Consider the following 13238-nt stretch of genomic DNA (forward strand, 5'->3'; position numbering starts at 1 on the left):
CCTTAATCCAATCGAAGTTACATTATGGCATCCTCTGTTGGGGGGCTGCCAGTAAAACTGCACTCAAGCCACTGCAGAAACTACAGCATAAAGTACTCCGAATCATAGCTAGGGCCCCGAAGGGGCCTGGCTGCCCATCCAATGTCGCTGCTGAAGAGATTCGGCGTCCTAAACATAGAAGATATGCGGAAACTAGAAATCGCCAAGTTTATGTATCAGTTTCACTGCGGTCGTTGCCCCGAATATTTCAATGACTTCTTTACCTCTGAATCAAAAGCGCACAAGTACAACACACGCGCGTCCACGTCGTCCAAATATCATATGATCGACCGAAAAGATCATCGCTCCATCAAATATGCCGGACCTGATGTGTGGAACAGTATCCCGCCGGCCATTCGACAGTCGACGAGCATGTCCACATTCAAGTCGAAATACAAGCAATTACTACTAAATAAATACAGTCCATCCTCAAGATTACCGGACCACGACTGACCTATCGATCTCGCTTCCCGTGACATGCCGCCCTATTTCTTGTCGCATTCTTTTTCTATACTATCTTCTTTACTTTCATTCAGTGTGCATGCCTCCTCTTTACATCGCCTAGGCCAAGGTGGGTGTCAGATTCCATAGACTACTCCTTGTCGCTTCGACATCTTCCTGTCTTTTCATTGTATCGCATTTTTGTGGTGTATTGAACTGATAAAATTGCTAATAAACCAATGATGATGATGAATGTTCGGATTGTTCGCGAAACGCTGGTATAACCCGTGAGAGCGATTAAGCGTTCAATGATCGTGCGTTTTACTAAGCCTACAATGGTCTCTCACAAATTAATTGACCACAAACGAAGTATTCGAAGCTTACAGCTTATCTTGTCGTAAACTAGTGATAAAGTAACATAATAGCAATATAGCTATTTCTGTTCTCTGTTCTTACCGCGTAACCGAACCTCTTGTTTTATTGAAATTGAATTCGAATATAGTTCCTGAACCATCATATCATATCAATATGTAAATGAATTATGCATTGCATCTCATCAATTCATTTCTCTATTCTCTATTTTGGCTGGTAACTATAAACTGAGGCTATGCATATACTTACGTAATTTAACAGTTCTACGTATATGTGAGCAGTATAGCGCATTCTTGGGTGTATATTCGACTCTATATTAGTTCATCGGTTCAGAATCACCCCTCGATCTGTATTTCAGACAGCTAGCAAATTGCAATGATGTAGTCTTGCCTCATACTCCGAAAAGGTAACTTGACTTGAATTGTGACTTGACTCGTGACTTGACTCAACTTGACTCGAGTCACCTCCAAAAATCGACTGACTTGGACTTGACTCGAGTCACCTTCGAAAATCGATTGACTTGACTTATTGAGTCGAGTCAAAATGTGCAATGACTCGTGACTCGAAGGTAGTGACTTGATCCCAACACTGATAGGAGGGAGGATGCGGTTTCTTAAACAGGCATCCGCGTCGACCTAGAGCCAGGTGTCACAGTTCTCTTTTTCGATGTTAGTATCTATATCGCGGTTCTTTCTATTCCTTTCAGTGCGTTCTTTTTTTTCATTTTGGGTATTCATGGTGTTTGTCGACTACTATGGTCATTTTACACCAGGCCGATATTCTTCTTATTTTCCGTAACTGCCGACTTATAGCACGGCCCACCTCTAGGCTTTTTGTAAGACACCGCTGACGCGGATGAGGTGGCGAGGAGGAGCCTAGGTAAACCTCCAACACTTAGGTATCGAAATTCGGAAGTCGACCTCGGTCGGCCTCGAACCCGTACCCATTGGTGTTGCAGCCGCGGATTATACCACTGCGCTATCTCGCCACTCAGTGCGTTCTTTCGTCGAGTCTTTTTCTGGGCTGATCCATGGTTGCCTGGCCCTTTTGGGGCCAAATTCCTCAAATTTGACCCCAAAAAATTAATTTGGCTCCTTGGCTCTTTATTTTCAATATTTTGCTCTTTTGGAAGGTGTTGAGAAATACCATCAAACTAGCTCTTCAAATAAATGTATCTCGCAAATTGAGCTGACAATATGTTTATGTCAATGTCAAAGATTCGAGTGGTAACACTGTAGAAGATGAAGATTTGGAATTGTTTGTGAACTGGTGGACGAAAAAGTATCGAACACGGCTGGAAGTAGCAGAAAAGTCTGAAGACGAGGACCCTTATAGTTAGGGCTGGGCAAAATGATTCGAGTACTCGAATCTGAATCGAGTATTAATTTTAATGATTCGAGTCGAGTAGTAAAAGAAGATTTTTTCGAGTACTGAAATTATACACTCCTTGCAATTGAAAGTCAATTTACTAACGAGTATTATAGTTTTGATAGTATTTTCCACTGAGGAAGCCTTGAAACTTTGATTGGCCGTGTCGCAGCATACGAGACGTAGGCCTATAGTACCAGGCTATATGAACGTTACTGGAATTAACAATTCCGAAGTCATGATCATCCCACAACATTGTCAAGAAATGCGATGAAATCGGTGTGATCTAAAAAATACCAAAGTATCTTTAATGTGGCGGATAACGGGCATTATGTGGTGGGATAAAGGGTACCTATTTGAGCTTTGACATAGTACATTTTGCAGTGATGTCATAATTAGTGATACTCGAATACTCGACTCGAAGAGTAATACGTGATTCAGAATCGAATCAATAAGGTACTCGATTTTGCCCAGCCCTACTTATAGTACTTCATTATTGATAGAAATTTCAAATAAAAAAAACTTCAACATACCCGGAGAGGTTTTAGGTGAAAAAACAAAAAATTAATTATATAAGTTGGATAAGTTTCAAATGTAAAGAAACTATATTCTCTCAATTTTTATTAAAAATGCATAAAATTTAATCACTCTCATATTATAGCACAAAAAGTTTTATTTTACGATTTTATATTCAGTTGGAAAATGCTTCAAATAATAGCAGTTATTGTAGTTGGATCCAGTGTAGTCGTAGGTAGTGGATTTGGAGTCCTACAACAGTATCAGCAATATAAAACTGTATCCAGGTGATTGACTATGGGTAATGTTGCAACGTTATTGAACAATTTGGCCCTTTTTCGGCGCTGTTTGATCCTTTTTCTCGAAAGATGTCTGGCAACCCTGGGCTGTTTTGTCACCGTAAGAACAGCGACGCGGGGAAGAGAACAGGGCTGTGGAGTCGGTAAATTTTACCACCGACTCCGGCTCCGACTCCGACTCCACACATTTTCAATATGCCGACTCCGACTCCGACTCCGACTCCTGAGTCTTTGAACGTACCGACTCCGACTCCGACTCCGACTCCCGGGTCTTTAAACGTACCGACTCCGACTCCGACTCCCGACTCCGACTCCAGCATTATTACCAATTTACCTCGAAAATTATATGCCACATTGTCGGTTGAATGACTATCATACAACCATTACATATGCATACATATGATTAACGGTGGCATGCTAAATTGTTTCATTGTGGAACAGATCGAATTATCCACTATGCAATTAACATGAAAGAAAGATTTGCTAAATATCCTTCCTTTTTCAAGTTTTTATAACATGGACTCTCTAATATCCCGAAATGTATGAATCAGAGTTGGATTAATTACATTATTTCAGTTCAATTACAATTACAATTACAATTACAATTACTTTCATGCATGTTTCAATTACATTACAATTACAATTACTCCATCCTAAAAATATCAAATTACAATTACAATTACAATTACTCCTTGCATGCTTCAATTACATTACAATTACAATTACAATTGCTGCTGTTGAACATTTAATTGAATAATGATAAATTCAACCGTGCTCCTTGACAACCGTAGCGTCGTAATTAACAACAATTCAAGTATTCATGTTTCATTCATGATACGCAAATACCCGGTAATTAATAAGAGAAAAACGTTTTCGAACTATTCCAGTATGCAGTATGTCGTTGAAAAAAGTATTATAATCATGCACGGGTTGGATTCACTGGCGTAGCCAGCGAGGGGCGAAAGGGGCGATCGCCCGCCCCACAATTTTTGGAAAATTTTTCGTAAAATCAATAAATATGACATTATTTTAGGGCAGATGAATGCAAACTAAAAAATTTCTTCGCGCTTCGCGAGATTTAGTGTCCATGATCATAACTGTCTTGATTTTATTATCGGTGTCCCGAAAAAAAATCTTCCGCAAATACCCACAATTGATTTTAGCTGCATTCTTAATTATGAGAATACAACAGTACCAGTAGATACACGAGAGTAACTCAAGGTTGTTGGGTTGATTGAGTTTAGGGTTGTCCGTTCAGTATGGGGATTGGGGACTGTTAGCTCCGGCAATTCCCGTTACGGGACACACGAAGACATATAAAGTAGGTTATTACATGCGACTCCGCAAAGTGCGCTCCCAAAATGATTGACGGCCATAAAACCGACTCATGTATTCGATATAGATTTTCGGGTATTTAAATGGCTGGCGCCTAATGATCCTGTCCCTGCAATCAGACTTCTCCGACATGAATGCGACTGGCACAGGAAAATATCGCCACCTCCCTTTAAAAAGTGCTAATTTGAAATCGCACGAGTCTGATCAAAGGAGTTTTGTAATTTGGTCTGGTATATATATCAGCAATTCCAATCTCTAAACTAGCATCAATCTTTACCAGAGGTCACTAAATAACCGTGCTTCGACGAAGTAATTATTAAGAATGGAATCCACTTGCTCATATACACGTACCAATATTATTGATCAAATACTTTCATTTATTCGAAAACATGTACGCTCCGCGCGACTAGGTCCGAAATGCACACAGCTTTTCAACTGGAAGCAACTGGAAACTTCCATAGGGTATGTGTGTGCGTTCGTCTAAGAATCGACTCAATAAAGGGTAGTGATTAAATAGTCCATGGCAGGATGTACGATTCTGCGAGGTGTTCCCACGGGAGAGCTTCCCTAAACTCATAAAAATCCCCCCCTCCCCCCCGCAATAAAAAAATGTAATTCTGGCTACGACCTTGTGTATGAGTGATCTCTTGAGTGGTGACAGCTTTCTCCGCAAGTCATGAAGTAACAGCAATAAATGACAACTGTCCCGCTCGGCGTCCACCCTATACAAACTCTACATCAGTGGTTCTCAACCTTTTTGTCGTCGCGGACCCTCTTTGCACCTTCACGTACCCCGGCGGACCCCCAGTTCTTATTTCAAATTTGCCTCTATTATCATGCAACCTTCATCTGTCTTGTGCAATTATTATCTGTAGGCTAGTGATAAACAACAGCGAAATTACCTTTCTTGAAAATAACATCGACTTTTTATTATTTTAAAGCGAATTCTGTAGCTGCATTTCTTGAAATACAGGGCTATGTCTTGAAAATCCACGTCGTCGATTTGATATGAACGAGTGCCGAGAATCCATTTCCACAGAGATAGGTGGTGGCGAATGTAATAATAACGCGTAACGCGTCCGACGACACATTTGGCTATGATGGCGACATACATGGATCAATATATCCTCCAGCCTAGTCATTTCTATCTAGTAGCTCATCGTGAAGTTATTCTGGAATAGCGGTCGGTGTATTTCATAGGAGAAAATGGATCTCTGCATACAATCATTTCTAAAACCCCAGCAAAACATTCCTAAATAGCATTGTGTTCGTATAAGTAGGCTATTGGCAATTAAAATGACTTTGCGCGGTGGAATATTTCATCTCAGACGGCCATTCTCTGTTTATGTGAGTCCTGAACTTTCAGCATTTATGAAGCGAAAGTGCTTCATCATCCCTCTAATTTAAAACAAACCAAAAATAGCTTATTATTATTAGGTTATCAACCATTTTGCAAATTTGGAATTTTCGTGGATCCCTTGAAAAGGCTTTGCGGATCACCGGTTGAGAACCACTGCTCTAAATAGTCTTGCCGTGTGTTATGAACATAGTTCAAGTGTACTAGCGTACTAGCCCTGAATGTTCGATGACACCACTTCTATCAGCTTTGCCGGTAAATCTGATAATGAAAACGTATTTGTAATATGCAAGTAATAATATAATGAACAAATTTCATTCTTTAACCAAAAAATTTTCGCGCTTCGCGCGAAAGTATTGACGTCAGAGTTTTCTACAATCACACATCACTTTATATGAACGGAATATATGCATAAAGATCGCCTCAGATGTTGTGTTAATCATCCAATAGGGGCCCAAGACCATCGTTTTAGCCCATTTTTCCTTATCTTTAGGTGGGAGGGACTCATTTACGTCATCGAATTTTTCGCCCCCCCCCAAATATTTTTTCTGGCTACGCCCTTGGTTGGATTTGCGTATGTAGTATATAATTAAAGAAATAATATTATTTTTATCGAGGGACGTAGGAATTAGGATGAGGGGTGAAAACAAAACCGTGCTTTGTCAGATAAGACGTTATATAATATCCAGTGGTCTGGTTAGTTAGCCAGACGAAGTAACGATGCAGCATCGTGATCTGAAATCGTATTGTAGATTGCCAACCCACGGATAGATGCGCAAGATGTGAGTCACGGATGAATGCACCGACAAACGTACTGCAGAGCCGGCTAAAAGCAGCAAACTTTGTAGTCCTAGAGCTGGCGATTCAGGCGTCCAAATTTGATGCATCTGGTGTTTATCGTAAGCTATTGATGCACTAATTCCGAAAATACAAATTAAAATCTCGTCAGGGCAATGTAACTGCTCCAAAATAGCCGTTTAAGGCCGACTGTTCTGAAAAGTGAGAGCGCCGCAGCAGCATGACCACAACAATGACCAATTACTCATAGCGATTGTTCAGAACAATGCCGATTCCCATACTTTCACGACTATTTTGGGATGGTACCATTGCCTGGAAATATACTTTTATTGCGGAATCAGTGCGACACTAGCTTTCGATTAGGACCATACATATCAAATTTCGACGCTTGGATCGTTAGCTATGGGACTATCAATTCTGCTGCTTTTAGCCGGCTCAGCAGTTCGCTTCTCGGCGTATTCAATCGTGAGTCACGTGTTGCGAATCCATCCGTTGGTTAGTAATCTAATAATTGTATACAATGGCAGCCGAGGCCAGCATAGCGGTAAAAATAAAAAACTTCGCCCGCAAGGGCGCAGTCAAGGGCTTCCGCGAATGGATCCACCAAATTCCTTGTCGACATTTAAAGAGAATGCATTATAAGTCAATTATTTTATGTTGTGCTTGTCAGGTCTCAATAGCAATTTAATGTAATTGAAATTGTAATTGAGCAAAATTTTTGTCAAATTACAATTACAATTACAATTACACAAAATAAAAATGCTTCAATTACAATTACATTACAATTACATTGAAATATGTAATTAATTACATTCAATTACATTACAAATTACATTACAAATTGATCCAACTCTGGTATGAATCATTCAAATATGGCAGATATCCAATCCTGTATAATAAAAATGTAGATAAAAATCCAAGAGTAGCTCTTGTGCATGAGTCAGCAACTAATAAAGAGATTGAACTTACTAATTTTGTCATTGCACACTATCCTGATTACAAGCACACACACCCTTACTACTAATAGACATTGGTCATAAATGGAATTTAGTTAAGTAGTCAAAGACCATAGCTTATGTCTAGTCTACATGTATAGGAGATGTGGTACCGATGGATCAAAAATTGCAAAATGATCTCTGGCCCTCAAATCTTCAGCCGAGAATAGCAGATCTTTTGCTGTCTCAACACTTCGATACAAGCTCTACCTATCGCGGACATTTACATGAATATCCGCCTGTTCAAAAAATATGTATAAACGTTTAAAGTTTGTTGCTCGAACGTGTCATCGGTCCCCACCCGGTGGGTCCAAAGGCACATGACCATGGGAGCTATGAGACATACGCTCAAAAACAAACAAAAAATTACCTTGTTTTGTTGTGTACTATAAGCTAAGCTACAGCAGGCCAATGAAGAATGTTTCGTCGCGGCCTTCAAGAATAAAATAGATTATATCAACTCAAATGTTGGCATAAAATCATGTTTTGATTTACGCCTAAACTTACCAAATTAATGCCACATACATATTACCCGCAAATCGTTATTTTGACTTTCGAATATCTCGTAATAGCGATAAACAACCACAAGTAACTATGATTTACAGCCTATATATATTTAGGCGAGTTTCTGTTGTTTAATAATTAGTTTATCTATCTATTTTCTTGAATTGGCTATGGTACCATAGGTCCCCCACACCATAAATATTGTAATTGACTTGAAAATAGTCCACTCGAGGATGGTATTGATTAAAAAAATATGTGCCATTATATACCCTGATACAAGCCCTACACTTCACATTAAAAATTATGGCGGGTTTGTTAGTCTGAAAGGTGATATAGAAAAATGCAAATGTCGATCCAAATTTACTTTACACCCTGTAAAACGTAAATCATTCGTCACAGACCCCGTAACTCACGCAGGTCGAATTTTTTGCATGTGAGGAAATATTCTGTCAGCATGTAATTGTAGACAAATTCACGGAGTCTAATCATGGAATTATCATGGAGAAATTTTTATGTATTTTCGGTCCCAGTGATCCATCGGTACCACATCTCCCCTACTTAATCCATTATTCAAGGATTGGGACTTGCAGTCTTTCTTAATCATTTGTTCGACCCAAACAGCTAAGCTACACAACAAATATTTTTAATTTTGTCAAGTGAGAAGTTGCGCTTGGTCATATTTACATCATTTTTGCAATTTTACAAAACCAGCCGATATATTTGCTCTGTCACAGTATCATGATATAATTCCAAAAATTGCATCAATTTTGACTGCATCGCGAAAACGCATATTGCGATTTTCTTCCCCTGTGCAACTGAGTTGTAATTTGCAAGTATGTCTAATTTTATCTATATCAGGGGCTGGCAACTTTTTCGGCCAAAGGGACTAGTGCGGGGCATGGACCGGAGCCGGATCGGATATCCGGCCGGATTTTTTCAATTTTGGTCGGGCCGGATCGGAGCCGGATCACTATTTTTTCTGCTACGGCCGGAGCCGGATCGGAGCCGGATCAGTATATTTTTGATCCGGCCACAGCATGACTATAGTAACTTCCGACCACAGTGAGAAAATAACCGAGCCATATCTGTAAAATCACTGAGCCATGACCCAAATTTATGCCAACTCATTCAATCGCATCATTTATTATATGACTAAGCATTTATTACCTCCAACATCCTTGTTTCCAAGGGCCCTGTGGATATACGCAGTTCACGCAATTCACGCAGTTCACACGCATTTATTATCTGTCTGAAACGAGTTTTAGCTTACTCTTTGAAAGTAACTCGCAACGAAGGTTGCCAATTATATTGATGAACAGCAAATAAATTATATAGTAGCCAATTATTCCAATACATCAATAATGATATCAACTAATCTGAGAACAGCTGCGCAAACTCCATATTATCTGTCCGAAAATTCGCATCTTTGTGACGTACGTCCAAAGTAGATTATGAATTGACTATGACGACATTGAGGTGTTATTTCTTTAATTAATGGACAAGCGTTCAACGTGATGTATTTGGGAATTGAGATACGAAATCCCGTCCTTCACATTCGCTTCCTTTTCGCTCCTTCATCAAGGATCACATATGAACTTTCGCCGCTTGGGATCTGCGTTCCAAATGTTGGAAGTAACCACTACCGGTAGAAGTATAGATTTTGCTTCCAAGGCCGCCTGTTCGATGCTAGTCCAGGTCGTCAGCTCACGCGAGCAAAGTGTCTCCTTCAGCCGCTTCAAACCATTTGGCAAAATGCAAATACAACGAATTTAAAAATCGGCGACAAATAAACACAAATCATGATAACTAGCGTGAACACACCGCCGCAGACACACGGGTTCGAGTCCGTCCGAGGTCGACTTCAGAGTTCGATTCCTAAGTGCTGGAGGTTTACCTGCGCGATACCTGATTACTAAACAAACTTGAACACATCCCCAAAACACTCCAGACTTGATACCTGAGCACCAGAACAACGTGGGAGAGTGATACCTGCGTGATCTGTGTGACCTGCGTGATCTGCGTGAACTGCGTGATCTGCGTGAACTGCGTGAGCTGCGTGAACTGCGTATATCCACAGGGCCTTTCCAAGTGCTGTATGTGGTCGATGCGTTCTCCTTATCGTGCAGTGAGGTGGCTGGTAATCCTAGTATTATAAGATCATCGAAAATAGGAAAAGCCTTGTATGAAGAAGGGAAACCAAACGCGGTTGATGTGAAGGGAAATAAAAGTGAGGTGTGGAAGAGTTTTGCCTTGCCAACTGGCCCTGGCCTGGCACCAGTGAAGTGAGGAGGGCGGTGAGTCGGTGACTACTCAGGATTTGTTCTCTGTCGGCATGGTGGTTTGATATTCAAGCATGAGAGAAAGAACAGTGGCACAACACATTAAGCCACTCATATCAAAACCAGATGCAGTGTATCGAAAGTCATACCATCAGCGGGCCAGCATTCAATGTCATCCTTACTGACAAAAAAATCTGCTCCGCTTCCGACTAAAGGTCAAGGTACAATTGCTCAAAGAAGCCACATCATTCACTGTAAAGGATTTGAGACCATTCCGATCTTTAGAGGGTGATAGTTTTGTCGAACTTGCTCAAACATTTATGGATATAGGGTCGGTGTATGGTCGAATGAATGCAGAAGAAATAATCCCATCCAGACATACCGTTAAAAGGGAAGTTCTAAGCCGTGCTGCACTGGAGAAGGAGAAAATTTCTATCATTGTGAAAGCGACTACTGGCGAATATGGGATGATTGAGCTCACCACGGATATGTGGGCTGATGTCAAAAGCAGACATTACATGTCACTGACAGCCCATTACATTCGCGAGGAAAAGTTGCACTCTGTAGCAATATCTGCAACAAAGTTTGAGGAGCAGAAATCAGGTGTAAATCTGCTAAATAAAATCCAGGAATGTTGCACTGAGATTGGACTAGCTCTATGCTAGACTTCTGTTATTTTATAACAGATGACGCAAGCAATATAAGATCTGCACTGACAACACATCAGAGACTGACATGTGCTTGCCACATGTTGTCGACTGTCCTGCAGCACACGTTATAGCCCTCGATGTCCGTGCATAGTCACTGCCCTATAGTTCTGTCTGATACTGACATGATTGAAAAAGTTTCTGATACAATATCTCGTTGCAAGTCGTTGACCGCATATAGCCTACCTTGTCATTTTTAATTCGATACCAGCCTGTGAGTGTAGTTTTCATATCCCATACAAACCTGGTGCGTTTTTGTTACCATGTAGCCTACCTTGTCTTTTTATATTCGGCACCAGCCTGGGAGTGTTTATGTAGTGTTTGTGTAGTTTTCATATTCCATACAAAGCTGTGAGTTTCAATGCCATGTTTCTTTTTTTCAATATAACCTGAACCCATTGCCTACTACTGCATTTGTTGTTAACTGGAAATAGCTAGTCGTACATGAATATTATCGGAGTTTTTTGGATCGGATATCGCTCATTTCAAGTATCCGGCCTTGGAGTCGGAGTGGAGTCGGACCAGTGGATTGTGGAACAGGATCGGAGTCGGACCAAATAATTTGTCGATCCGCCCCGCACTAAAAGGGACACATGAGATTTACGAACCATTGCGCGGGCAACTGGAATGTTGATAGCCTTTTTTATAGTCGTCCGATAGGAGCGAACCGAATTAGGTAACATTGCAAACAATACTTATATTAATACGCTCTAAAATTGATAACAATATGTCATGCAACTGTGCAGAGCGCAATGAGGCCCGGGTCGCGCGAAGCGCGAAATTTTTTTGCAAGATAATGACTGAATTATATCAATAAATATGTTGTTAACATACATTAGGGGTCGCATCTGTATACCATCTGGGCTCATTTGGCAAGGACAGGACTATTCGACGTTCAGACATAGCAAAATCGACGATATCAGTGAACATGCCTCTATCATTTTGTGCAAATGTTTTGTCGACGATCTTGCTGCGAGTGCACAAGTGAAGCCGCATGTTGGACGACACGTTATCTCCTAATTGCGAATATAGTTAGACTCAATTATGTGAATAATAAGTATTTATAATTTTCAGAAGGGGGCTCAAATACTGAATGCAAGAAATCTAGTGACAATGAATCATGCAAAGTACCGAGAAAAATTTCAAGTCAAATAAATATGCTATGAAATATTCTACTTTATGGTCATATACGAAGATCTGGGATAAATGTGGCTGGCCCCTGGATACGTCAATGCGTCAGAACTGTTGTTTTAGTCATCATCAAATTTCGCGGTCATGCTAAACAAATTTTGGTTGGCCTTGCAATTGTACCTGATGTCATAAATAATTTCGAGAATTACCTCGCAGGCCACACCTAACCTTCTCGTGTGCCAAATTTGGCCTGCGTGCCACGGGCTGGCCGCACCTGATCTGTATGGTTATTAATAACAGTGATTGAATGTACATAAAAATTCTGTTGAAAATTCTTTGAAAGCAAATGCTTTCATGATAGAGAAGTTGGAGTCGGAGTCGAAGTCAGGGTCATTCTCACAAACTCCGACTCCGACTCCAGTCAGTATTTTCCCACCGACTCCGACTCCAGCTATTATAGTTTTCACGACTCCGACTCCATCGAGCGAAAATTACCCAGACTCCGACTCCATCGACTCCACAGCCCTGGAAGAGGAGCCTCGAATTCGATTCCGCGTCGGGAGTTATTCTGGTCTCTTCTTTCAGGCGGATTTGTCCAATTTTTTCAATTAAAGTTAAATTTCCTCCGAGGACGCCCAACTGTTCTCTTTCCCACATGTCGCCGTCTTCTTTTGCTTTGAATTTGAGGCGATTATACAGCCAAAACTAGAAAAGGTCAACCCATCACAAACTATCCGTGGAAACCGGACTTTTGCATTATTGCCGCGGTGGCCGACTATAAAAAAAGTTAAATGATCTAGAATCACAATTATCTGTATAAAATCTCCGTTTCTATATCTGTTGTTGAAACTTGAACCAGTGCCCCCCCCCACCCATTTTTTGGATCTGAAAATAATATGGTAACGCGTATAATAGACCTATTACAAACATATAAAATCACCGTACAATATTTTTGCCGTGCCGTGCATCGATATTGGGACCGTGTAATCAGAGAAAATAGCAGCACGATTTACGATACATTTTATCATACCCACATTCGCTGACTGCAATCGAGTCATTCCAAGGCGGTAAGGCATAATAAAACTGAGGCAGGAGAG

This window comes from Botryllus schlosseri, chromosome 10 (assembly GCF_051294905.1).
Source record: "Botryllus schlosseri isolate E-star chromosome 10, Bs_hap1, whole genome shotgun sequence".
NCBI lineage: Eukaryota > Metazoa > Chordata > Ascidiacea > Stolidobranchia > Styelidae > Botryllus > Botryllus schlosseri.